This window comes from Mobula hypostoma, chromosome 1, assembly GCF_963921235.1.
Source record: "Mobula hypostoma chromosome 1, sMobHyp1.1, whole genome shotgun sequence".
Taxonomy (NCBI): Eukaryota; Metazoa; Chordata; class Chondrichthyes; order Myliobatiformes; family Myliobatidae; genus Mobula; species Mobula hypostoma.
In genome coordinates this window covers 67,724,202-67,750,420 of record NC_086097.1, presented here as the reverse complement: position 1 = coordinate 67,750,420, position 26,219 = coordinate 67,724,202, and the positions used below count along the sequence as shown (strand labels likewise).

The 26,219-nt window shown below is 41.1% G+C and overlaps 1 protein-coding gene and 1 non-coding gene across 5 annotated transcripts in view; both read left to right on the top strand.

Moving 5' to 3' along the window:
• Window positions 1–26,219, top strand: part of LOC134347808 (neuronal PAS domain-containing protein 3) — a 1,099,666-nt gene that overhangs the window by 964,113 nt on the left and 109,334 nt on the right. The gene's annotated exons all lie outside the window — the stretch shown is intronic.
• LOC134356780 (U2 spliceosomal RNA) lies at window positions 14,298–14,489 on the top strand. Its single transcript, XR_010020429.1, has one exon. It is a non-coding gene; the product is annotated as a U2 spliceosomal RNA (small nuclear RNA).

The window sequence follows — 26,219 nt, the reverse complement described above, 5'->3', positions numbered from 1 at the left end:
TCCGCTACTTTTTGTAGCAATTTGCATTCAAAGGAATTGGTGTTTCCATATCAGGCTGTGATGCAGCCAGTCAATATACTCTCCACCACACATCTTTAAAAGATTTGTTAAAGCTTTAGGTGTCATGCCGAATCTTCACAAACTCTCAAACCAGAGGAACTACCGTGCTTTCTTAGTAATTGCAATTACTTGCTGGACCCAGGATAGGTCCTCCAAAGTAATAACACCGATCCTCTGGTGAAGACTGGTTTATGGATCTCTGGTTTCCTTCTGAAGTCAATAATTAGCTCCTCGGTCTTGCTGACATTGAGTAAGAGGTTGTTGTTATGGCACAACTCAGCCAGATTTTCAGTCTCCCTCCTATATGTTGATTCATCAGCATCTTTGTTTCTGCCTACAACAATGGTGTCATCAGCAAATTTGAATATGGCATTGGAGCTGTGCTCAGCCACACAGTCATAAGTGTAAAGAGAGTAGAGCAGGGGGCTAAGCCCACAGGCTTATGTGATGGAGATCATGGAGGAGATGTTGCCAATCCCATTTTACGGAAGTCTGCAAGTGAAGTAATATAGAATCTGATTGCACAGGAGGTATTGAGGCCAAAGTCTTGGAGCTTATTGATTACTTTTGAGGGGAAGATGGTATTGAATGTCGATAAAGAGCATCCTGATGTATGCATCTTTGCTGTCCAGATGTTCCAGGGTTGAGTGAAGAGCCAGTGAGATGGGACCGGCTGTGGACCTATTGCTCTGGTAGGCAAATTGGAGTGAATCATCATCCATTGCTCTAAATGATGGCACAGAATCAGGCATGGTCTAATATTACAGCATCTTTATCAATATGGGCTTTCTCTTATTGGGAAATTGTAAGCAGGTAAAGTTGAATCTGTGATCAATTGTTTCTAACATCACTAGCAAATCCCATTTGTGGCTATGCTTATGAACCTGAGCTTCAAAATGCGTGGCAAGAAGTCACCCGAATTACAGTGCCTTTAAAAAAGTATTCACTCCCCCTTGGAAGTTTTCATGTTTTATTGTTTTACAACATTAAATCACAGTGGATTTAATGTGACTTTTTTAACACTGATCAACAGAAAAAGACTATTTTGTGTCAAAGTGAAAACAGATCTCTATATGTGATCTAAATTAATTACAAATATAAAAAAACAAAATAATTGATTGCATAAGTATTCACCCCCTTTAATATGACACTGGTGCAGCCAATTGGTTTTGGAAGTCATATAATCAGTTAAATACAATCAAAGTCTTTTAATTGATTGTACTAAAACTACACCTGTATCTGGAAGGTCTAATTACTGGTGAGTCAGTATCCTGGCAGAAACTACATTATGAAGACAAAGGAACACACCAAGCAACTCCATGAAAAGGTTGTTGAAAAGCACAGGTCAAGAGATAGATATTTCCAAGTCACTGACTATCCCTTGGAGTACGGTTAAGTCAATCATCAAGAAATGGAAAGAATATGGCACAGCTGTAAATCTGCCTAGAGCAGGCCATCCTCAAAAACTGAGTGACTGCAAGAAGGGGGCTAGTGAGGGGGGCCACCAAGAGACCCATGACAACTCTGGAGGAGTTACAAGCTTCAGTAGCTGAGATGGGAGAGACTGTGCATACAACTGTTGCCCGGGTGCTTCACCAGTTGCAGCTTTATGGGAGTGTGGCAAAGAGAAAGCCACTGTTGACAAAAAGAGCTTACACAAAATCTCGGCTAGAGTTTGCCAGAAGGCATGTGGGAGACTCTGAAGTTGGCTGGAAGAAAGTTGTATGGTTCAAAGATACAATTTAATGTCAGAGAAATGTATACAATTTACATCCTGAAATACTTTTTCTTCGCAACCATCCACAAAAACAGAGGAGTTCCTCAGGAATGACAGTTAAATATTAGAACCCCAAAGTCCTCCCCCCAGCTCGCTTCCCTCCCCCGCGTAAGCAGCAGTGAGCAACAATCCCCCTCCCCCCCCCCACTGGCAAAAATAAAGTGCACCCACTACCAGCACTCAAGCGTGAGCAAAGCAATAGCAAAGACACAGACTTGCAGTTACCCCAAAGACTACATTGTTCACCCGATAATTCGACAAGATGCAGGCTCTCTCTCCCCTAATAAGGGAGAAAGAGGTGAATCCATTTTCCAACGAGTGGGGAGAGATAACAAACAACTCGCTGGTTTACGATGTTAAAAGCCCGTTACGTTGCTTTTTTCGAGCTCTGTACCTGAAGATCACAAGGATCCCGGGTTCCCAGGCACACAGCAGATATTCTTACTCCCCCAATGACACACAGGTCTCCTGTAGCGACACTGACCCTTGATTCACCCGTCTCCAGTCCCTCAAGATCCCAGGCTTTTGAATCCGTGCCGAAATCTTAGGCTGAAACTGAAATAGCGGTCGATTGTGGAACCCCGATAGCGGATCCCATTCCCACAAAGAACCGTAGTCAGTGTGTAACTCCAGGTCAGGGTCTTCAAAAGAACCCTAAAAGGCAAAAATAGAGATATTAAAGATGGAAATAGAACTGTTTTCAAAGATGCAAGCAAAGGAGTTGTCGTTGAGTTTTTTGGCCATCAGACTAAACGCTATGTTTCGCGTAAGCCCAACAACACACATCATCAAAAACACACCATCCATACCATGAAGCATGGTGGTGGCTGCATCATTCTGTGGGGAAGGCTGATGAAGGTAGAGGGTAAAATGAATGCAGCAAAATATAGGGAAATCCTGGAGGAAAACCTGATACAGTTTGCAAGAGAACTGTGACTTGGGAGAAGATTTGTTTTCCAGCAAGAAAATGACCCCAATCATAAAGCCAAAGCTACACAGGATGGAAACAACAAAGTTAAAGCCCTGGAGTGGCCAAGTGAGAGTCCAGACCTCAATCCAATTGAGAATTTGTGGCTGGACTTGAAAAGGGCTGTTCACTCATGATCTTCATGCAATCTGACAGAACTTGAGCAGTTTTGTAAAGAAGAATGTGGAAAAATAGCAGTGTCCAGATGTGCAAAGCTGATAGAGACCTACCCACACAGACTCAAGGCTGTAATTCCTGCCAAAGATGCATCTACTAAATACTGACTTGAGGTGGGTGAATACTTATGCAATCAATTATTTTGTGTTTTATATTTGTAATTAATTTAGATCGCTTTGTAGAGATCTGTTTTTACTTGACACAAGAGTTTTTTCTGTTGATCAGTGTCAAAAAAGCCAAATTGTTTAAATGAAACAATGTTGCTGGTAAATATAGAAAGAATAAAGCTCTATAGAGAAAGTACATTATGATCTATTATTTTGACATCTTTTTACAAAAGGTAAGCAAATCCTAGTTCTGACAAAACTACCTAATCATATATCACTCAATATGTTCACACAAGGTGAAAACAGAGGTGTTATATGAGGTGTTAATTATATGAAAAAATTGCCCTGCTAGTCCCTTCAAATGGCCATGAACGTTCGCCTACCCAAGCAATTAAAAAAAGCAATTTTTTTGATTTTCTTTATCAAATATTTCCTCATAATTTGGACAAACAAGTGCAAAATCTTTGGTTATAAATAGGAAATGTTAAAAATGTTGCACTTTTCCAATCATTTAGAATAGGTACAGATGTTTATTTTTTTCTGTTATGATTAGACTTAAACCTGTTTCAAAAATAACCTTAATTCATTTTCATTTAGCAGATGTTCTGCTTAAAGGATTAGCTGCTAATTTTTTTCTTATCCTTACTTTTATTGCAGCTCCATCTTATGTCTAATAATTAACAATGGTTCTGTCATTGTCCTTCCCCTCCCCCACCCCCCCCCCATTGTCATTCACCTTCCGCATCCTGTTCCCTCTGTTTTGAAGCACATTTCTCTTATGGAGCTTTAGGTTACTCTGTTATAGTATCACTTTCTGCAGCTATTTTTTGTCAATTTCTTTTTGTCTGTGTAGTGTTCTTGAAATTCCAGCTGTGCTGAAAGTAGATTGGGTAATTTTCTTTATAAATTCTTGAAACATGAATGTACCATTGCTGTCTAACAAATTAAACGGCTACATCACCAAGTCACATTTTTTACCCTATGAAGCTCAGTGAAACCAAGACTTGTAATACGGATAAGAAACAAATACTGTATATTGCGTACTTAAATAACAGTAAGCATTCCAGATTATTTTGTCAGTTTTATTAATTTGTGGAAAGTAAATTTGCAAAAATTGCTTTAATCTCTCCCTGATTGCTTTCTGAGTTAGATGTTAATTCTCAAGAGTGCTGTAAAGACCTGGGATTTAAGATTTGTGCTTAGCTGCTCAGATTGAACATTCTGAACAAGGCCTGTGGGCTGCCTGTAGTAACAGCACAGAAGATGAAAGCTACTTTTTCGTGCAGGTACACAAAAGATCGGATCACAGATATGGAGCTGAATTTTAATACGCAGGAGAGGCTGAGGGTTCAAACCAAATAAAGTAATAGTGCATCCAGAAGCTCACTCCAAACTGCCAGCTTCTACATTTAACTGCAGCTCATTAGGCTGCATATGAACATTCCCCTCAGGAGAAACTGGTTGTCAATTTCAATATGTTAATCGCTCAATTATTGTGACATTAACATTGCTTCTGCAATTTATCTGTGGGTCTATGGGCTTCCCGGGCTTTTTTGAAACACACCAGCAAAGCGAGGTGAGAACATAACAAAGCAATTGAGGAGGCCCAAGAGCTAATGTGGCGGTAAGTGTTGACACACTGCTTTCTTTTTGCTTCTCTGAAAGGCTTCTTCACAGTACTGGCTCGGAGAGGTTTAGAGATTAGTCAGATGAGAAATGATGTTAATTGTATTGAGCGAATTTGAAACTCAGGAAAGGACCACACTGACCAGTCACTCCACCAGCAATTAAAGCAGCAAGGATCAAGTGACTGAGGAACAGCAGAAGCACACAGATAAGTTTGTTCAACGTGTCACAGTATTAGCATCTTGCTTTCTTATTGCAAGTGGTATGTGTACCCTACTACAATAAGATCCACTGCCAAGTTGACCTGAGTGCCGTGCTTCACCCTATTGTTGTTCTTTTCAATTACAAAGCAAGGATGCTTCATCTCCGCGGGCATTTGTCGGATCTACAGCCATAGATGACATGTTTATCAAGTCAGGCAATCGTGCACATTTTGCCTGCAATGAACTAGTCAGAATGACTAGCTTGTGTTTTGTGACTCTGCTTGGCTTCAAAATTGCAGGGGCTCATTGGTTACACATGTGGTGATTAATGTGCCACTATATTTGTAAACTGTGAGAGCCTGCAAAACCACAAAACAATATCTGTGCAGCCAAGTTCAAGCTTCTCGGTCAGCAGATGCTTCTGTCTTGTGCCAACCTATCCTTCCTTGTCTTTCCACACCTTGAAGTTGACAGCTCAGAAATAAAAGGTAAGAGTCAACCACAAGATATGATAAACTATTTAAACCAGGCTAAAAATGAATGCAAAGAACCCCACCCATAAGATCATTCATGATTCATTAAAAATAATATTTCAACCGTATGAGGCATGGAACAAATCAGCAGGAAGCTGAAAATATACTTCAGATACCTGGATGGACCTGTTTGTTCCAGAATTCAGTTAGCTGGAATCATAGTTTGGTGATAGATCTTAGAGCAACGGTGAAGTTTAGATCTTAAGTATGAAGAAGAAACAAAGTACAAAGCCTCCTTATATGATTTGGGGGTGGAAGTGCATCCATTACATTACATTACAAGGTGTGCAGGAGTGAGATTCACCAGCTGGTTGAGAGGTGTCACAGCAACAACCTTACACTCAACGTCAGTAGGACCAAAGAACAGATTGTGGACTTCAGAAAAGGTAAGATGAGGAAACACAGACCAGTCCTCATAGAGGGATCAGAAGTGGAAAGAGTGAGCAATCTCAAATTCTTGGGTGTCGATATCTCTGAGAATCTATCCTGGACCCAACATTTCAACGCAGCTACAAAGAAGGCACGACAACAGCAATATTATATTTAGGAGTTTGAGAAGATTTGGTATGTCACCAAAGACACGGCAGATTTCTACAGATATACCATGAAGAGCATTTTAACTGGCTGCATCACCATCTGGTGGGGAGGGGTCTGCGGCACATGGTCAAAATAAGCTGCAGCGTTGTAAACTCGGTCAGCTCCAACCTGGGCACTAGCCTCTCCATTATCCAGAACATCTTCAAGGAGCGAAACCTCAAAAGGCGGCATCCATCATTAAGGACCCCATCACCCAGGTCACGCCTTGTTCTCATTACTGCCATCAGGAAGGAGGTAAACTTATTGAAGGACCTGGAAGTGAGAATGATATGAAATGTTGCAGAGAAGAAGAGAAGGTTATTTTAGGGTGACTATGAAGGAAACATGATATTGGAGCTATTTACCAAGCTAATGCCTGGAATGAGCGTGTTTATGAAGAAAGGTTAGACTGGGCAGGCATCTATCTATTCCAGCATTTAGAAACGTAAGAGCAGACTTGATTGAAGATCCTAGGAGGACTTAGTGGATGTGAATTTGTTTCCATTTGTGGCAGAACTATGGAATTTTTTCTCTTTGAGTCCTTTCAGGAACTCTTTTCCTGAAAGAGCTGTGGAAGCGGAGCCCTTGAATATTTTAAAAGTGAGGGTAGATAGATTCTTGCTGAACAGTAGGGTGATAGGTTATTGCAAGTTAGACAGGAATGTAAAGTTGAGGTTTCAGTCAGGGCAACCATATCCTAATTGGATGATGAAGAGATAGTATGTATTTTCTACTTGTTTTGTGAAAACTACTGGTGAGAGATTGCAAGTACTAGGCGGATTTTATTTTTGAAGTATTTTTAAGGCCAAGTTATGATCAAAAATTCCTAACGTATCACGCTACTTGTGCTTAATGCTTCCTAGTTGTTCTTTTCACTTGCCTGTTGCAGGTCAGGTCCACTTCTCTGATTGAGTTCTATTTGCCACTGTAATGCATGACTAACCAATCTACCTGTAGCCTATAGCTCCTTTCCACACTATCAACCACACAGCAAGTTTTGTATCATTGGAATCGATGTGTGCATGCATATATATTTATTCTAATTGTGGTTAATGCGGGCAAATATAGTCATAAAGAAATACAGAGGACTGCAAGAATATATGCAACTTGTTTACTCAACTCTAATTACGTGTGTATGTGTGCATGCACCAGGCATAAATGACATACACTTGCATTCACTACTATCATCTGCAACCTTCTTTACCATGTCACAATCATCAACATATTCTACAAACAAAGGTCTGAGTACCAGAGCCCTGTGGGGCTATCCCGCAAAAAAACCTTCCAAATGCCAAAAAAATCCGTCAACTTTTACACTTTGCTTCCTGTCTCTGAGCAAATTTTAGATCTAATTTGCCACTCTTATTCTTGACCACATGGACTTTTATTTCTTTGATCTACCCACCATAGGGAACTTCATCAAACGTTTTGCTAAAATGCATGTAGGGAATATCAAATGCATCACCCTTATCGACCCTCCTCATTATGTCCTCAAAGATCACTGTTAAATTCATGAGACAAGAGCATTCCTTAATAAATTCATGCTGACAGTTCCTGATTAATGTATGCTTTTCTAACTGTCCCAAAGAATTGATTGCAATAATTTGCTCATCATAACATTAAACTAACTTGCACTGTCCTGTAATTACTTGCTTTATCTTTTCCTCCCTTCATAAGTGGTAGTTTAATATCTTCTGAACCACTAGGGTGTATCAAAGCTGGTGTATGATCAACATGCAGAGTACAGCCCTGGAATGCGTGACCTTCTCTGAGCAGTCACCATCATCTCACTGGACCACTGCCTTTGGGATGTTTCAACTCCTTGTGGAAGATTAAAAACACGAATTAGGATTTCAGAGCAAAAATGCTAAAAGTAATCATTAATCACTCAATCAAACAAACTGCAGCAATTTGTGAAGGTGCCTCGCCGATGCCTTTTTTAAAAAATATGTAATGAGGGACGCACAATAAATGCTGGCTTCCCAGAAACAACTGCTGCCCATGAACTGATGAAAATAAATGATTCACACAGAAGACAACAAACTCATGTAGTTGTTTGATAGTTAACTCTGTCAAAAGGTTATTAAGTAGCTCCATCTCCGGAGGATATGTAGCAGTAGCTTTGCAGATGCCAATTGAGAACTGGCTGCAGGCAGTCCCTCTCTCTGTCTTCCTTTCTTGCAAGAATGGAGAAAAAGGAGCATAAGAGTGAAAACGGCACAAAGTGTTGAAGAAATAAATAGAAAAGCATTTCTTGGGGGTGATCAGGAAGGAAACATGACTTTATAAAGTAGAGGGTACAGGTGGGGTGAGAGGGGGTCCACTGATTAAAAGGAATGAGTGCACCTGCAAAGTAAATTGCTGTGAATATGATATACCAAAGTAGAATTAACAGTGAAAGGATTGGCGAGGTACCTACATACTAGGTGAATTAAGTGATTGCAAATACTCTCACCTTTACTCTGGTTAGGTCATTAAACTGTTAGTACTGACCTCAATGGCAGTCTCCAACTGTGCCTCCTTTATTTCAATAGAAAGCTTCCTTTTCATATCTGTAAAGTAAGGACTGTCTCTCAGGTCTTCATAATCTGATCCGTGTAAAATCAGATCCAGAATAGCATTTCTGAACCAAAGCTCAGCCTTTACTCCCTCATCTCTATTGCAGTTGTGATTTGGCTCACTATCGCAGGCCCAATTTTGTATGCTTGTAGTGCATCTTTAAATAATGGAATTAAAATTGGGCCAAGCATCATCATTTTGGCCAGTCCTGATGAAAGGTCTCGACCCAAAATGTCAACTGTTTACTCTTTTCCATAGATGCTGCCCGGGCTGCTGAGTTCCTCCAGCATTTTGTGTGTGTTGCACCATTGATAACTGTTTGAGATCATAATGATATAGTAATTCAGAGACTGCATTACTATATGCAGTTTTTCTTCCAGTTTTCCTACGTGAAATTGGAGAATCAATTTCCAAGTGTATCAGGAATTACATTCCTATTAAAATCTGGTCTTTGCAGGCCTGCAGCAGTAGCTGATTTTTCTTCCGTACTTCAAGGTGTTAGCACTACCTGAGGGCAAGCCGGTACTATAGGAATGAATATTTGACTTGCGTTAGTAACCTGGTACTGAAACCTATTTTGTTTTTTAAAATTTTATTTATTTAGAGCTTCAATCCTTCAAGCCAGATGGCCAAGCAACCCCGAGCAACCCGTTTATCCCCAACCTAATCACAGGACAATTTACAATGACGAATTAACCTATCTGGTACGTCTTTGGACTGTGAGAGGAAACCGGAGTACCCATGCATTTCACAAGGTGGATGTGCAGAGACTCCTTACAGAGGGCATGGGGATTTAACTCCAAACTACAACACCCCTAGCTATAATAATGTTGCACTAACCATAATGCTACCATGGTACCCATGACAGAATTTCTGTGCTATGTCTAATGATCACATGATGTTGAAAAATTTTTGGCTACAGTCACCTGCCCCATTTAAGAGGTATAGAGTCCCGAAAAAAAAAGGAAATCCATGCTTTTTTCTCAGTTTGCTTTTGTTCTTCAAGGGTTGTCCCAAATAAGTAGTTGCCCAATTAACTGACAACCCAATTAACCAGAATCCACTGTAGTTTAACACACAAAAGAAAACTGTACCAACTTTTCTGTTTTAAATTTGCTTTGTCTTTCTTTACCGAATACCATAAAGCTGTCCACATGAAATGACAGATTATGTGACAAAAACACATGCAAGTTAAACTGCAGAGTCCCAGAAAGTGAGTCCGTGGCCATGGAGCCAGTCAGCGCCGAGGTGAGTGAAGCCAGTCCAGGAGCCGAATGACTTCAGGGCAACAACTGCTCTAAACCTGGTGGTGTGGGACCCAAGAGTCCTGCACCTTCCACCTGACAGTAGTAGCAAGAAAAGGGGGAGACCGATAAAACACAAGCAGTTGGTTCTGAACACCTGATTGTTTTCCACTCTCATCCTCGACAGTTTTAATCTTGCTCGATGCTTTAATCACCCTGGTGTAATGGAGCCAACCACGGGCTCATCTTTCGATATCAGGCCTTAACTCAGTGTCCACCTCCAGCAATTGCCACCCCAGCCGTATCTGCACTTTCGAGAGTCTAGTTCACTGAATCCCCCAGGAGAATGCAAAAGCTCCAGATCGCTCAGATGGTTCAAAAGTAAAAAAAAAAGTAATTTCCTCAAAAGGGAAATTACAGGCTGCAGACTACAGCAATTGCAGTCTATGAGAAGACGTACATCTCGCAGAGTATCTGGTAATTTTGTGAGCTGTTTGCAAAATGTCGCATTGGTCGCCAGCTCCATCTTTTCTTTGAATGAATACCTCCATTGATAACTATTAGGATTTATTACACAGTTTCATGGTACTATAGTAGTTTTGGTGGGTTCTAATTTATTCTATATTTCATTTAAATACATAATTTGTTACTCAGTTTGTCTTTTTTTATACCTTTTGTAACTATTTCTACCCAACATCGGCTAATTGAGGCAGCTGCTTAATTGGGCCAAAATGTATTGGTCCCGATGTGTCCCAATCAACTGGAATCCACTTTATTTCAAACTTCCAACCTGCAGTTTTCAACAACAACACAAAATGCCTTCCAGTGCTTTAAATCATAGCTGTTATAGCCTTGGGCATTTGGTGAATATTTGATTGGATTTTGCTCTGATTCAAACACAATCTGATTTAATTATATTTACCTGCATTTATAAAAGGGTCATTAACATAGCAAAATATCCCATGGCACTTTATAGCGTAGTGGTTAGCACAACACTTACAGCTCGGGGCGTTCCGGAGTTCCGAGTTAATTCTGGCGCTGTTCTCTAAGGGGTCTCTGTACGCCTTCCCCATGGAATGCGTGAGTTTTCTCCAGGTTCTCTGGTTTCCTCTCTCAGTCCAAAGAGGTACTGGGAAGGTTAATTGGTCATTGTAAATTGCCCAATGATTAGGTTAGGGTTAACTGGGTTTGTCAGGGGTTGCTGGTGCGGCATGACTCAGAGAGCCGGAAAAGCCAACTCTGCGCTGTATCGCAAAATACATAAATAAATAAATGTAGGTTAGCTAATAAAGCAAAGCTGGCACTGGGAAATACTAAGACAAATAACTTTGAGGAAGATGTTAAAGGAGAAGAGATTTAGTGTCACAAGCAATCTACTGCAGACTGTAAATGGGTTGAACAGCATTTGAGGATGGTGGGTAAGGAATTGTCGATGTGTCAAGTTGAAACCTGCATTAGGATGCTTGTGTGATTTCAACTTGAAATAGAAATGATTATCTTCTCCCCATAGATGCTGCTTGACCCCTTCAATTCCTCCAGGAATATTGCTTGTTGCTCCAAATTCCATCATCTCCATTCTGTAAGATATCAAGCTTGTTCAGGTAAAGGCAAAGGTGCCAATGATAGATAAAAGAAAATTGTCGTGGAGTGAGAGGTTAGATTTCAGGAACTGCATGAATCAAGTTGATTGTGCGTGTAGACAAGCTTATGAAGAGGTGAGACTATCAAGGGAAATGTAAGCAAGACTGGGAATTTCAGAATTGGAATTCAGCTTGACTTGAAGCCCCTGTAGATCACTGAACAATGATGATTATTCAATTTGATTCCATCACTCTGAAAAGACATGGGCACCAACGATGAGATCTAGGTTATGGAAGGTATAAGATGTGCCATTGGTAGAGGGATCCAATAAACACAAGAGATTCTGTAGATGCTGGAAATCCAAAGCAACACACGCAAAATACTGGAGGTGCTCGGTAAGTCAGATAGCATCTATGCAGGTGAATAAACAGTCAGTGTTTCGGCTGAGACCCTTCATCAACACAGGAAAGGAAGGGAGAAAATGCCAGAATCAAAAAGGTGAAGGGAAAGGGAAGGGGGACCAGCTGTTAGGTGATAGGTGAAGCCGGGTGGGTGGGAAAGGTAAAGGTCTGGAGAAGAAGGAATCTGATTGGAAAGGAGAGTGCACCAGAGGGAAAGGAAGGTAGGGGGACGCCAGGGTAGTTGATCGGCAGATGAAGAGGAGAGGAAGGGGGCCAGATTGGGGAATGGAAGAGTAAAGGAGAAAAATTATCAGAAGGAGAAATGGATGTTCATGCCATGAGGTTGGAAGCTACCTAGACAGAATATGAGGTGTTGTTCCTCCACCCTTGGGGTGATCACATCATGGCAAAAGAGGAGGACGTGGATAGTATAATTGAAGCCTGCTTCAAGCATTACCCAAGAAAAATACAGTAACCTGCCTCAATGACTATTGTCCAGTAGCAATTGCATCCACAGTGAAAAAGTGTTTTGAGAGGTTGGTGATGAAACACATTAACTCCTGCCAGAGAAGTGACTTGGATCCGCTCCAATTTGCCGACAGGCTCAACAGGTCCACAGCAGATGGCTCTTCACTCAACCCTGGAACACCTGGACAGCAAAAATGAATACATCAGGATGCTCTTTATCGACTACAGCTCAGCATTCAATACTATCATCCCCCCAAAACTAACCAATAAGCTTCAAAGACTTGGCACCAATACATCCCTGTGCAATTGGATCCTCGATTTCCTTACTTGCAGACCTTAGTCAGTTTGGATTGGCATCCACATCTCCTCCACAATCTCCATCAGCACAGGTGCACCACAAGGCTGTGTGCTTAGCCCCTGCTCTACTCACTTTACTCTCATGACTGTGTGGCTGAACACAGCTCCAATGCTATATTCAACTTTGCAGACAACACCACTGTCGTAGGCTGAATCAAATGTGGTGATGAATCAGCATGTAGGAGGGAGATTGAAAATCTGACTGAGTGGTGTCACAACAACAATCTCTCCCTCAATGTCAGTAAGACCAAGGAGCTGATTATTGACCTCAGTAAGAGGAAACCAGAGATCTATGAGGCAGTTCTTATCAGGGTGTCAGAGATGGAGAAGGTCAGCAACTTTAAATTCCTCAGAGGGCCTGACCTGGGCCCAGAACAAGTGCAATGATGAAGAAAGCACAGCAGTACCTCTACTTCCATAGGAGATTGTGGAGATTCGGCATGACATCCAAAACTTTGATGAACTACTATAGATGTGTGGTCAAGAGTATATTGACAGGCTGCATCACAGCCTGGTATAGAAACACTAATTCCCTTGAACAGAAAATCCTACAAAAAGTAGTGGATATGGCCCAGTCCATCAAAGGTAAAGCCCTTCCCACCATTGAGCACACCTACATGAAGTGTTGTTGCAGGAAAAGCAGCATCCATCATCAGGGACCCCACCACCCTGGTCATGCTGTCTTCTCGCTGCTGCCTTCAGGAAGAAGGTACAGGAGCCTCAGAACTCACACCACCAAATTCTGAAACAGTTATTACCCCTCAACCATCAGACTCTTGAACCAAAGTGGGTAACTTTATTCAATTTCATTTGCCCCATCACTGAAATGTTCCCACAACCTATGCACTCACTTTTAAGGGCTCTTCGAGTACTGTGTTCAGTTCTGGTCACCTCACTACAGAAAGGACGTGCATAGGATAGAGAGAGTGCAGAGGAGATTTACAAGGATGTTGCCTGGATTGGAGGGTGTACCTTATGAGAATAGGTTGAGTGAACTTGGCCTTTTCTCCTTGGAGCGATGAAGGATGAGAGGTGACCTGATAGAGGTATATAAGATGATGAGGGGCATTGATCATGTGGATAGCCAGAGGCTTTTTCCGAGGGCCGAAATGGCTACCTCAAAGGGTCATAGTTTTAAGATGCTTGGAAACAGATACCGAGGGGATGTCAGGGGTAAGTTTTTCACACAGAGAGTGGTGGATTCATGGAATGCAATGCTGACAGTGTTGGTGGAAGCAGATACAATAGGGTCTTTTAAGAGCCTCTTAGATAGGTACATGGAGCTTAGAAAAATAGAGCGCTATGCGATAGGGAAATTCTAGGCAGTTTCTAGAGTAGGTTACATGGTTGGCACAACATTGTGGGCTGAAGGGCCCGTAATGTGCTGTAAATTTCTATGTTCTATGTTTTATTCATCTTATGTTCTCGATGTGTATTGCTAATTAATTTATATTTATTATTATCATTATTTATTCTTGTATTTGCATAGTTTGTTGTCTTTTTGTACGCTGGTTGTACACCCTGTTAGTGTGGTCTTTTATTGATTCTATTGTGGTTATTGGATTTATTGAGTATTTCCACAAGAAAATGAATCTCAGGGTTGTATATGTTGACATATATGTACTTTGGTAATAAATTTGCTTTGAAACTTGGACATGTCAATTGCTTCTCGGCCTTTTGGCTAAGATCAAGTGTAGTATCTGTTCTTATCAGTTTAATATCTGATACGTCCCTTATCTGGGGACCATATGTTAAATTGATTTTTTGGAACAGGGAGATGGAATAGGGGCTTGCTCCTTCCACTCCACGCATCGACCTGGTATTGCATTGCCTCTGGGAACAGTACACTTCCCTTCTGGGGAATTTCAAAGTAGCAAAGAAAAGAAAAACTACAAAATTTGGACATGTTGGAATGGGGATAGGAATTAAATTGGTTGGCCACCGGAAAAGTCTGCTTTTGCGGATGGAGTGGAGATGCTCGAGGAATATTGTAATAACTGATGTTTGAGTGCTTGAGCAGAATGAGTTTTATTGCTCATAAGTTTGGGGCCTCATGGCAAATGTACATGTTGATAGCTGGAAAATGGTGTTTTATACTATTTGTTCATTGCAACTGATGTGACGGACTAACACTGAGCCACACGGAAACTGATATGGGAAACATAAAAGTCTTTATTCACACAGCAAACCTCCAGGAAGAAAACGTACAAGATGATGAGAGGCATTGATCGTGTGGATAGTCAGAGGCTTTTTCCCAGCTCTGAAATGGCTAAGTTTTAAGGTGCTTGGAAGTAAGTACAGAGGAGATGTCAGGGGTAATTTTTTTGCACAGAGAGTGGTGAGTGTATGGAATGGGCTGCCGGCAACGGTGATGGAGGTGGATACGATAGGGTCTTTTAAGAGACTCCTGGATAGGTACAGGGAGCTTAGAAAAATAGAGGACTAAAGGTAACCCTAGGTAATTTCTAAAGTAAGTACTGTGCGTGTTCGGCACAGCATTGTGGGCCAAATGGCCTATAGGTTTTTCTATGTTTCTAAAATTTACTCTCCTGACACGTTTTATACTTTTCACCACAAAACAATAAATGATGAACTGCAGTTAATTTAACTTTAACATTTTGAATATAGTCAGGTAAAGTTACAAAATCGCTTGTTTCTAATGGTAGCACATCGCAACTAGTGGAACCTCTCTGAATATTTAATGCTAGTGTCTGTTCCAAAAGTCTCTTGAATACAACAGACCCAAATATACCTCTTTTGTTATAGTGTTGAAGGATCACTCCATGGACATACAACTGACTAGAAAGTTAAGCAATAAAACAAATCTTTTCTAAACTGTGCATTAAGTGGCAGGAAGACAGCTGTTCTAATGGCAGGAATATTCATCCATTGTCTTCCCCTGTGAAGTTTCAATTGGACAGAATCAGAATTTCCCACACCCACATGGTATTGCTCATTGCAACTATTTTAGAGTGAAATTCTCTTGGATGGCCCTCGGTTGGTCGAGGTCAACCATTGTTCGTGCATCCTTGCTGTCAAAGTCGACACACAAGCCAGAGCAGTACGATACGGAGAGCAAGCTGTTGCCCGTGCAGCAGACTCCCCCTCTCCATGCAGCTGTGAGTCCAAAGCAATGGCAGAGGCCGATACAGTTTGGCACCAGCAGCATCGCAGGAGTTGCTAGTCAGTGTTGAATTCAGCGTTGGACTGCCTTAGTGACTCCAGCTCCGGACTTTTCCTCGGGGTTTACTACCAGAGCCTTCCTCATGAATGACTAGAGCTACAAGGCAATGGAGGTTTAAAAAATTATTCTTTTTTTCTCATCAGTCCTGATGAAGGGTCTTGGCCCGAAATGTCGACTGTACTCTTTTCCCTAGATGCTGCCTGGCCTGCTGAGTTCCTCCATCATTTTATGTGAGTGTCACTTGAATTTCCAGCATCTGCAGATTTTCTCATGTTTGTGTTTGAAATTATGATGAGCTGCCAACCACAACAGACTTTCCCCATTTACACGAAGCAACTGCTATTAAGGTGCCAGTAACCAACCTTTGCCCCTTCTCCAGTCAGTGGAAATGGTCTGCCAGGCTTAGTAACTCAGCCATATGTGAACGCCAGAAGTTGGACTTGGTTGTCAGAGGCTATTTGAGATGCACGCCATTGGGAGTATTTAATATAAGTGCGAGTTTATCTCCAGTACCTCCCTTCCCCCTTCCTCACCGCGCCCCCCTCCCCCGGGCTATGACCTTAAGGAGAATGATAGGAAAAGATTTGAAAATGTTTCAGTTTGTACTTGTGGTAAGACAGGGAACAGCAAGATCAAATAATTCCAAATACATTTTACTAATAATTGAAGAGACATCAAATATTTGATGAAATTAATTGCCAATGAGCATATAATTAATATGCAAACCCAGTGCAATCAGTGTGAGACAAGGGCCCATGGTTCATTTGACAGTGATTGGCAAGCTGCCAACCATCACTCCTGCTGTTTATGGACTAACTTGCAAGGCAGGAAATCATGATAAAGCAGTCAAGACTCCTTAAAGGGAGGCCAGCTACCATAGTTAGCTCACTGTTGCAAGGCAGCAGCCAACAAGTCCTAGAAGGACTATGAGAATTTTATTCAGTCTGGAAGTGCTTGATGGGTACATTACCAGGAGGATGTAGCCGCTCAGTGCCACTGGGGGTCAAGCTAAATCATCCTGTAACAATGGCAGATGTGGCAAGGCAGATTAAACTGAAGAACATTTGGATCAAGACCTCGCTGAAATGATACAAGAAACTGACTGATTCAATGTTAGACAATAATTGAGAGTGGATCACTTGGTTATGCGTCGAATAATTGTGGTCAACCATGATAATACCAATGCCTGGCATGCTTTGATGACAAGTCTGATATTCCTGTTGTGGTTTTGTATTCCAGCTTGTCAGGCTGTAAATCCTGGAAGAAAGTGTGAGTAGAAGTCTTCATTTTGTTTTAATCACCCTGCTTCATTCTGATGTTAATTGGGACAACGGGAGTGCTGAGGGGCAGATTCGTTGAGGTGGCAATTTATTATGGAAAGGCACGTAATGTGCTATCCAAAGATGGCAGCATGTTTCCATCTCCTACAGCCACTCAAGGTACCCATGTGCTCGGAAGTTGGTGGGGATAAGTGAACCTGGCTGCTTACAGTTACAAATAAATTCTTCAAAGTCAGCGTTATTTGACCTCACCAACCACTAGCAACAGGTTTTCATTTTGCAAGTCTTGAAAAGGCAAGGTCATTTCTAATCATCACCGAATTTTCACAAACTAAAAGTTTTCATCAGTCTTTTTACATCTTAGTTTGGAATTAGGCTTCTTGTTCTTTAGATGTACCTAATGAAGTGATGGCTTTAACCATGGTGATATAAAAATCAGGTTCAATAGGTTTCGATAGGTGCATTTAATGTCGGAGAAATGTATACAATATACATCCTGAAATTCCACGTCAGGAAAATATAAGGGAAATTGGGAAAAGAGGGACAAGAAGAATTCAACCAAGATATTTGTTGTTTGTTACAGAAAAGCAATGGAAATTGGTAGTCTCAATAGTCCATGCTTTATCTCAGTGTCTTGCACTTCTTTCTGCTTTGGTGTGTCTTCATCCTTCCCAGGTAACTTTAGGGGTTGCCTTGTTTGCCAGGCAAACCTGTGGAATATGGGGCAAATGCAAGGACATAAGTAATAAAAGCAGGAATGTGTCATTCACGTCTTCTATCCTGCTCTACCATTCAAGAATTCTACCAATGACAAAATAGCTTGCTTCTGTTAGTATCCAATTAACTATTGATATATATCTAGACTAACCTGAACAACAAATTTTCTGCAGCATCTGGGGCAGAGAATTCCCAGGAAGCATATTTCTGGTGTGTGATGATGATTTTGCTCCTCAGTTCCCCCCTCCCCTCCTATCTGAGGCTGCTGCTGCTCTTTGCTGTACTGGGGAAAATGTCCTCCAATGCAACACATACAAAATGCTGGAGGAACTCAGCAGGCCAGGCCTGGAAAAGAGTAAACAGTCAATGTTTCGGGCTGAGACCCTTCATCAGGTCCAGAAAGAAAGAGAAGTCAAATCAAAGGCAAATCAGTAAAACCATGCCGGTAAGGTAACGTTGTACACCAGCTGAGATTTTTCTGCATCTCTGAAAGCAACTGCCCACCCCTTTCAATTTTTGAACTTGATGGCTAAAATATCTTCCAACCACTTTCTACCCTATCAAAACCCTAGAAACTTTTATTAGCTGGATTGTCCATGCTTCCAGATTCATCATCTGTAATCCCTAACTATTTTACTATTCCAGGTGCAATGTGTGCTGGGCATGTGGCAACCCCTACCCCTTTCATCTAAACTTCCGCCTCCCAAACCTGGCGTTCAATGTGAGACAAACTGCAAAAGGCATCCCTGTCATGAGGTCCCATCCTTGAAGCAGCTCCTAGAGCTCACTGGCTGTCCACAAAGCTTTTCAGCAGTTTTTAAATGTCTCTATTCACCAGGGGCATTTAAAAAATAACTCAGATTGATTTGAATAGTAATATGAAGTTAATTCAAAGTGCAATAAAACTAGCAAATAAGTAAAAGCAGTAAAATAAAATGAAATAATGTCAATATAGAATTAGATGTTCTTTGTTGATTTTTGGTTACCAGCCCAGGAAAAGTGCCGAGTATTTGGGATTCACACAGCAACAAGGAACTGGGAGAACTGCCAGGAATCAACACAGATATTCATGACACATTGCCTGTTGAGTCACCAATTGAGCTCTTAATGAGTGAAAGCCTTTCTTGTTGATGCTGTGGACTATGTAAGGTTCTGTGAGTGCAGTCAATTATGCCCTGCAGCTGGGGAAAGCTTGTTGTCCTGGCAAGCCCTGAACTTGCTGTTCTTCTTTTGCTGCCATTTGTTATGCTTAGTTGAAGAAACCCTCACCTGTGACCTGCTTATTGAAACAATGCACAGCAATGTTGCTGACATCACCTGCTAGATCCTAATTACCTCTGAGTGTGGAGGCTCTGGTCCAGAACATTAATGAGGTCTCCTGTGTCCTACCTTCTAAGCAGGAACTGTATTTCTCTGCACTGACTGTATGTTCCACCTCTGCCTCAAATTCCTGGCCCAAAGGCAAATCAGTAAAACCATGCTGGCAAGGTAACATTGTACACCAGCTGAGATTTCTAAAAGCAATCCCTCTTCATTTTTTTTTAACTTGATAGCTAGATTTTTTTTTAAAAAAGAGCTAAAACCACAAGCAATCTAATTTATCAAATGCAACCAAAGATCCAACTTGTAGCTTCTTCTGTAAGAGATGCTGTCAAGTGCTGGGGGGAGTCCGTGATGAATTAATTAAGTTTTTCTCAGTGACTCAGATGGAAGAGTTCTCAACTGGGTGCAGGATCCTACATTATGTGTACTTATCGCATTACCAACTGTCCCACCACCCTGTCCTCTACCACCGTTGCTTTCAGGTAATCAGCCTCAGCAACTAAACGCACCTAAATCGATTTGTAATTCATGTGAATGTTTGATATGGAAGGTCACAAAATTGAATGTGAAGGTATTATAGTGAAAAAATTGAATATGATTTGAGTTCTTCCTTGCTATTGTAAAGACTATTGAAGTGATCCAATATACTGATCTCCAAAAAATCAACATGACATAATGGTTTATGGAGTGCCACAATAAAGTTAGAGCATTACACAGCAGTCAGCACAACTGGCTGAATATACCTTTTGCCATGTTAAAGAAGCAGCAGCATGTGTATGAATAAAAATATAGAGGTATCTGATTTTACAGCTGATCAAATCCTAAGCAGGCTTTCTTCCAGCATGTCTTCCAATTGGCATCAGTGGATGGACAGCAGATGATGCATGCTAATAAGTTTAAAAAGAGAAGAAGAATTGTAGATGCTGAAAATATGAAATGAAAACAGAGAATACTGGGAAAAATTCAGCAGATCAAGTGATTCACCTGAAATGATCATTCTTTTGCTCTCCATGCTTCATGGCTTCTGCATATTGACAATAGACTCCCAGTGACTTCTTTTATTTTCACACTCCATGTAGCTTGCTACATTTCAAGACGTTTGCTCCCATGTATGCACAGACACACACATACATGCTAATGGTAAATTGAAAGCACATCTATGCTGTTGGATTAGTTAAAACAGAATATACTGGCACTCAGATAATCACAGTTTAATGTTTTGAAAATGGCATCAGGTGTTTCTATAATACTGTAAAGACATTTTCACTGCAGTTAAAACTGATCCATTGCTTCGCATTAGCCATTATTTCCTTTGTTCTTAATCAACCAAGAATTGATTGATATTCTGGGTTTAGTAAAAGTCCTGCAAATATTTTTTTTGATAGAGGAAGTGAACAACTCAAAAACTCCAAAATTGTTTTAATCATTGTAAGAGGAAAAATCATCAAATCATGCAAACAGAGTTGGAGGATACAACACAGGAAAATGTATCCCTTGCTTCTCCTAAATATTGCATTGTGAAACAGAGCAAATCCATTAATGTACCCATCCGTGGGACTTCCACTCTCACTATATATATTATGCAAAGAAATAACTGATTCAGTGGCACTTGATAAGGGTCCCACCACCTGTATTCCTGCACTGGACAGGGGTCTTCCCAATCTTAAAAATGCACCATTAGGAAGATGAGTGGTTTCCCAGCCAACAACAGGAGAAAGAACATTGTCTCTCCTAGTTGTTTCTGCTTTGCATGGGTAGCAGTTGGCTTATGTCCTTTGTACACATGTTTCTTCTACTCACCTTGACTATTACACAAAAAAACTGAAGGATAACTTGTCATTCAACAGCTGAAGTGTTAATTTTAATTATTATCTTTAATACAGAAGACCATCTCAAGGTTCTGACCAGCCTAAGAAAAAAAAAATAACCTAAAGGTTGAAAGTTAGAGGAAAATCCAATACTGATCAGGTGTATGAGTACTTGCACATTTGGGTTATTTTCCCTTGTACTATGTTTTATCTTGTCTCATTCTTGAAATGAATAGCTATTTGGTTTTGATTCTGCTCACGGTCCTCAAATCTTGATAGTGGATCACACTAACGCCGTTTCAAGTTTTGTGCTTTGTTGCTCAGTCAGAGCGAACACGTAATTTATGCTCCATCGCGGATCACTTGACACTACCCTCTCATAGATATGATTAAAATATCTCAAAGGACATTTTGCATTTGCTTCAAGGCAAGAAACCCATATTTATGGATAGGAAAATGGTTTTAATAATTAATCTTCATGGAAAATTATTGCTGGATAATTTTAGTGCAATATGTGAAACTAAGTATTTTGTTTTCAAACTCTGGCATACTACTGTATTATTTATAACAATCAAAATACATACACTTATGTAAGAGGAGCTCTGTGTATATATAAAAAAAATTAGAATTGTGATTGAAATTACCTGATAGTTTACTTCAAGGACACTAAATGTCAGATTACCACATATTTGACCGAAGTGTTGCTTATTATAAATGGTTTGTTACATAGTAACATATAATTAAGGTAATGGTTGGAGCTGAAAAGACAGAATATGCTACAGCAGTTGTTTGATTGTAGTATGGGTCAGGAGATCATCCATTTCTACATGATGTATTCACATTAGATTAGTGCTTCAGTGAACAGGATATAAAATTAATTTCAGTTGTTTCTGTTCTTGGCACAATCTAGATCTTCCATTTTAGTCTTTAATTTGTCAAAAATTTAGCACATGGAACTTAGAACAGTAAAGCACTGTACAGGCCCTTCAGTCATGACGTTATGTCAGCCTCTTAACCTACTCCAAAATCAATCTAACCCTTTTCTCTCAAACAGCCCTTCATTTTTCTTTCATCTATGTCCCAATTTAAAATCTCTTGAATGTCCCTTGTGTATTTACCTCTCCCACCATCCCTGGCTACCCACTCTATCGATGCCTCTTAATATCTTATGCACCTCTATCAAGTCTCCTCTCATCCTCCTTTGCTCTGAAGAGAAAAAAACCCTAGCACACTTATCCTTTCCTCATAAAAGATGATCTCTTATCCAGACAACATCCTGGTAAATCTCCTCTGCACTTTCTCTAGTGCTTCCACATCCTTCCTCTAATGAGGTGACCAGAACTGAACACAATACTCTAAGTGGAATCTAACCAGAGTCTTATAGATGTGCAACATCACCTCAAGGTTCTTGGCAACACACACAAAATGCTGGAGGTTCTCAGTAGGTCAGGCACCATCTATAGAAAAGAGTACAGTTGACGTTTTGGGCCTAGACCCTTTAGCAGGACTGGAGAATAAAAGAGGTTCTTGAACTCAGTTCCCCAAGTAACAGGTGAATGCACCAAAAGCCTTCTTAACCTCCCTAGCAACCTGCCATCCTGATGAAGGATCTCAGTCTAAAATGTTGATTGTTTACTCTTTTCCATAGATGCTGCCTAGCCTGCTGAGTTCCTCCAGTATTTGGGGTGTGTTGCTTGGATTTCCAGCATCTGCAGTTTTTCTCTTGTTTCTATCAACTTGCATGACAACTTTGAGCAATCTATGGACTCGGATCCCAAGATCCCTCTGTTCCTTCACACTTGTTAAGAATCCTGACATTAGCCCTGTACTCGGTATTCGAGTTTCACAATCCAAAGTGAATCAGTTCACACATTTCGAGATTGAACTTCATTTGCTACTTCTCAGCCCAGCTGTACGCCGTCAATGTCCCATTGCAACCATGACAAACTTCTAGACTGTCAAGAATATCACCAATCTGTGACATCTGCAAACTTACTACCCCACCCTTCCAATTCCTCAGCTAAGTCATTTATAAAAATCACAAAGAGTAGGGGTCCCAAAATAGATTCCTGTGAAACACCACTACAAGCCACAGACCTCCAGGAAGAATATGCTCCATCTACTACCACCCTCTGCCTTATGTGGGTAAGTGCATTCTGAATCCGTGCAGCCAGGTTTTCTGGATCCCAAGCCTCTTGGCATTCTGAATGAGCCTACCATGAGGAATCTTGACAAATGCCTTATATACACCACATTCACAGTTCTGTCCTTTACTCATAGAAGTCACTCAGGCATGGCCTGCAAGACAAAGGGGAAAAAAAACTTATTGTACAATTTTGGTGAAGCACCAAACTAATGTTTCAATTATTTTGTTATATATTTGAGTATAAAATAAATCTTCTGAATTTAAATGAGATAAGTTTGGTTGATGAGAGAATTCCAGTTCTGCCTCTAAGCTCTGTTGGTGGAGTATAGAACAGTGGTATTTCATGATAGAAGCAGCTACTAGAATCACTCTTATCCCAGTTTTAGGGAAATTTTCATTTTAAGTACTTGTATTTATTCAGTGACGTGTCCAAAATGTGAATTGCAAATAGTTATTTCCCAATGGGTAGTGTAAGAAATAACCTTCGACTTCATCTGAAGCTATTGAATTCCTGCAATGAGTACACATATGCCATTAGGATCCTTTTACCCTTTCCATTTCCCAACTCAACCCAGAGAACCTCTACACCTTCCAATCCTGTGCCATCTCTTTCTGATGATTAATAATATTTCTTATACACAGAGCCACTCCACCCCCTCTCCCTCTCTGCCTATTAACCTATCTTTCCGATACACCATACTATATATCCTTGGACGTTGAGCTCCCAATGGTAGTCATCCTTTAGCCAAGTTTCAGAGATGGTCACAACGTCATATTTGCCAATCTGTAGCTGAATTTCAAGATTGTCCATTTTATTCCTTATGCTGCATGCACTCAAATATAACATTTTCAGTCCAGTTTTTGTTGCTTTCTGTTTTAACTGCACCCCGCCTCTATTGCCCTGTAACTCATCCCACTGGCTGTGATTAAGCCTCATCTCCCTCCTGTTCTTTCTATAATCTCTGTTGCACATTATCTTTGATTTATTTCTGTTTTCTCCTTCCTCAACCCTATCACTCCAGTTCCCACCCCCCTGAGAAACTGGTTGAAATCCTCTCTAACAGCTCTATTAAATGTGCCCACTAGGATATTGGACCCCTTTTGGTTCAGGTGTAATGACAGAAATAATACACAAGAACCCCAAAGCCCCCTACCCACCCCACCCCCCACATAAGCAGCATCAACTCTGCCTCTCCCCCGCCCCCGCTTGTTCCAGCAGATAGTATCAGCATTCCCACCACACACCATGCCAGCAACAGCAAATCCCCCAAATTCAGACCATAGCCTACAGTACATCAAAAACTACCTGTTCACTCCAACTTTCTTGATATCCCACAGGCTCTCTCTCTCACTAAATAGGGAGAGACAGATATCACTCATTCCACAGTGACAGGGGAGACAACCGTTGCTATTGTGATTGTCAGTCCGAAGTATTGTTTGCGCTGCTGTGCCCAATACTGTGAATTCTGATGCTTAAATATACCAACTGCCCCAATTAAATGTTTACTATGGATTGTATGGTGCATCTATATCAAATAATGCCCACTGATTTTCTTTACCATACTTTATATCTTAATGAGGAATTAGTTTATATTTATTTTCATAATCAAAGTGCTTATGACCAGCTACTTTTGTAAAGTAGTCCCTGTTACACGCAGGAAATATGATGAAAGGACAGAAGAACTATGAAATGACAGTAGAACAGACAACAAATTATTTGGTTTAAGAGGTAGATGTTGGAGCAGACACCAGCAAAACACTCTTTCTACTTTTTAGTTGTCCAAATTATCTTCTGCATCCAGAAGACAGATCAATGGTTTGAAGTTTCACACCAAAGATAGTATTGTACTAGCAATACCATTTCTCACTATGACACTAAGAGCATTAGCCTTATTTTGTACTCCTATCTCTGAAACACATGTTGAGCCCAAGACGTTCTAACTCGGATGTTATTGTCGGCCAAATTGACATAGTTATTATTTCTTATATCCCCATGTTAAACAATGCACCAAAATCTTAACTGGGCTACATAGAGCTAGTGGTGTACCACAGGGATTGGTGAAGCCTCTGTTGTTATCTATATTTATAATTCAGATGAGAATGTAGTAAACTGGATTAGCAAATTCGCGGATGACACCAAGATTGGAGACGGCGAGGAAGGCTGTCACAGTTTGTAGTGTTATCTTGGGCACCTGGGAAAACAGGCAGGATGGAATCTAATGCAGTCAAGAACAAAGTAAAGTAAGACTTGCACAGCGAATGTTCGGGCTCTGAGGATCCCGCCACCAAGCACATCTTTCCTCCCAGGCACCCCCCCCCCCAGCTTTCCGCTTTCAACGGGGATTGCTCCCTACATGACTCCCTTGTCCATTTGTCCCTTCTCACTGACCTCCCTCCTTGCACTTTTCCTTGCAAGCGTAACAAGTGCTACACCTGCCCCTACACCTCCTCCTTCACTACCATTCAGGGCCCCAAACAGTCTTTCCAGGTGAGGCGACACTTCACTTGTGAGTCTGTTGCGGTCATCTACTGTATCTGATGCTCCCAGTGTGGCCTCCTGTGTGTCGATGAGACCCGACGTAGATTGGGAGACTGCTTCATCAAGCATCTTTGCTCTGTCCGTCACAAAGAGCGAGATTTTCAAGTGGCCATCCATTTCAATTCTGCTTCTTATTCCCATTACAACATGTCAGTCCATGGCCTCCTCTACTGTCACGATAAGGCCACACTCAGGTTGGAGTAGTAACACCTTATTTTCCATCTAGGTAGCCTCCAACCTGATGGCACGTGCATTGATTACTCTAACCCAGTAATTCCACCCCCCCACTCTCCTTCATCATTCCCCATTCCTGTTTCCCACTTACACCTTCTGTTCTTACCTGCCCATCACCTCCCTCTGGTGCTCCTCGCCCCTTCCCTTTCTTCCATGGTCTTCTGTCCTCTCCTATCAGTCCAAATGAAGGGTCTCGGCCTGAAATGTTGACTGTTTATTCACTTCCATAGATGCTGCCTGACCTGCTGAGTTACTCCAGCATCTTGTGTGTGTTCCGGGGACTCTAAGGTATACAGTACAAGACGGGACCTGGGAATAGAGATGTATAATTCCGTTCTAGTGGCATCATAGG